A 2907-nucleotide genomic window follows, 5' to 3' on the forward strand; every position below is an offset into this window, starting at 1 on the left:
CTAACACACCATTCTAAAGCAATTATACTCCAATACAGATGTTAAAGGGAGGAGATGGGGATATATGTATATGTATAGCTGGTTCACTTTGTTATTAAGCAGAAACTAACACACCATTCTAAAGCAATTATACTCCAATACAGATGTTAAACAACAACAACAACAACAACAACAACAAAAAACACCATTTTCAAATTTCCAGTCCAATACTCAGTGGTAGTAGAACCTCAGGCAAAGTTGTTGCTATTACTTAATTTCTAAGCCCTTACTCTTCACCTGTCAAATCAGAACTATGAATAGTACATTGTTAATATTAATATTTTCATTGTTACCTCATGATGATATGAGATTTAAATGAGATTATGCATATAAAACAACTTGGTTCAACACCTGGCACAGAGAAAGTGAACTGCAGCTACTTCCACTTTTGAGTGATGGATATAAAGTTTGATGTTAAATACAGAAAAAAGAAAAAGATGATTGCTCAAACTCTCCAGAGGTTATAACAAAGATCCAGTCATTCTCCCTTGTTAATGGATAAACTTAAGTGTCAGAGTCTTTTTGCAACGTACTCAAATGTCTTTTATTATTAGCTCCAAATTTTTCATGTACACCCACACGGCACATGGAATACTTACTGGGCTTACCCGTTTCCAGGAATGAACCTCTCTAGTTCATGGCATTCCATGATAATTATGCAATCCAAAATCTAATAACAAATGTGATTTACAGGGTGTAAGAACCTGCAAGACAAAAATTAAAAATAAGAGACTTAATTCTCTCTGTCGAAAATAAGGAAAGAGTTCTCCTCTCACCTTTTTTAGAGAAAGAGTTTTAGAACACTTGCATTTATAAGTTATTTTTCTGTCTCTTTGAAATACATGTCAAATTTTTAGAAGCAAATAAGCCTCTTGCCTGCTTTATGACCCAGGAATGTCCTTCCCAAGGACCTGGGAGCCATCTCTTGGAACTGTAAACATCAGGGGAGATAACACCTCTATCTCCCAGTTTCTGTGAGAGGAACGAGCCTAACTTCAGTGGGTGCCTTGCTCCCAGTTGCCCACCTGTCATAAAGATATGAGAAGTTTCTTTTTCCTTTGTATAAAACCAATTAACTAACACAGATGGTTACCCTAATTACCAGGTAGATTTAAGATAAACAGTGTGCAATAAATGGCGCTCTTAAGTTCTTTAACTTGGGATCTAATCATTGTTTATCCTGAAAACATGTATGTAACGGGCATCAGTTTGGCTTTATAAAAAGGTGAGATTTCTTTCTGTCTCTGTAGTCACTTAGTGGATTACCGTGATACACATGTATTCTCATTTAATTCTTATACAATGATTAAAGCTTTTTCTTTCTCTATTACTTTTGTGGAGAGGTTTTCTGGGCTGAAAGAAGATTTTGTTTTCAGTTGTATCTCCCCAACAAGTGACATATCATTTTTAATTTTTCCCAACCTACAAATTATTTGGCTAACTTTTATACGTTAGGAGTTCCTATTTCATTATCCACACATCTAGATATTACTGTCATTTCCACCAAATTTCAAAGAGTGACTGATAGTAATATTAATTCAGAAGAGGAAAAACTGAGAGGTAACCATCTTAAAATGTATTTTTTAATTGAATCGTGCTCTCAGAAATGAGTTTTTACTGAACCATAAGGATTTTACACTATAATCCACATGTATAAACAAAGATTATTTTTGAACTGAGAAATAAGTGCAAAGGAAACATTTTAAATATTTTGCTATTTCAAGGGCTTCCATGTAGAAGATAGAAGAGGCTTTTCTCATTATAATTTAGAGGTAAATACCAACGTGTGGGACTCTCAGAGCAGGGGAAAGCTGGATTTAGTAGAACAATGTTTTAATAATTGAATCTTTCATCAAGCTTAGCCCCCTTCTAATGTCAAGTGCATGCTAGCAATACAGTTATTCAACAGTGGGTTGGGCAAATGTCATCTGGAACTCTACATAAGCCCAGTTCTGGTGGGAGACTGAAGTCTATGCTACCGGGATCTTTCTAACTCTACCTTCTACTATTTTTGTAAAGAAAGATTTTATCAAAAGAGAACAGCTGCTGATAAAGACCAAGATCTCCTGTAACAAAAACTGTTATCTACCTTTGCCAAAAGGCTTTTATGTGCCAGGCACTTTGCTGAGCATTTTATACACATTAAGTCATTTAACATTTTTTTTCTTTTTTTTAAACATCTTTATTGCAGTATAATTGCTTTACAATGTTGTGTTAGTTTCTGCAGTCATTTAATCTTCATTACAAACCTGAGAAATACGTATTATAAGCACCATTTTACAGCTGGGAAAACTGATGCACACACATCTGGTAAATTGTGGCTGCCCATCAGGTGTTTGTGTTTGCTATTATGCCATGCCAACTCTTATCTGAGAAAACTACATGGACTCTAGAGGCAAAGTGAACAAAATCAAAAGGATTCATTCTGTTACTTTTTATGAGTCATATAACTTGAACTTAATAGAAAATCACAGAAGCATGTGGAATATATTAACTTCTTTCAATATCAATGTATTCCCAAAGGCTTTTAACATTTCCAGAGTTGATAAAATGAATAAACAATTCGGGAGTTTCTAAAATTACAATATAAGGAAAATGAGGGTTTTCTCTTGGAAAATTTTGCTTCTTAAAAATTTTAAAGGTAAATGACAGAATTTTAGTGTTATTGTATAATAATTCTGTTGTTTAAGATAGTATTATTGTGGCTTCAAGGCAGTAGTGCTCCAGGATTTTCTGTTAAGCTTCCCTATATAACCTTCACTATCATGCCTCCAGCCATCTGCCCAGCTTTTCTCCTGGTGTCCCTTGCTTTGGGCAACAAAGGAAAAATTTTCATATCAGAGCCTGCTTGGCTCACACAAGTGTATA

The sequence above is a fragment of the Lipotes vexillifer genome, unplaced genomic scaffold, assembly GCF_000442215.2.
Source record: "Lipotes vexillifer unplaced genomic scaffold, Lipotes_vexillifer_v1.1 scaffold1082, whole genome shotgun sequence".
Taxonomy (NCBI): domain Eukaryota; kingdom Metazoa; phylum Chordata; class Mammalia; order Artiodactyla; family Lipotidae; genus Lipotes; species Lipotes vexillifer.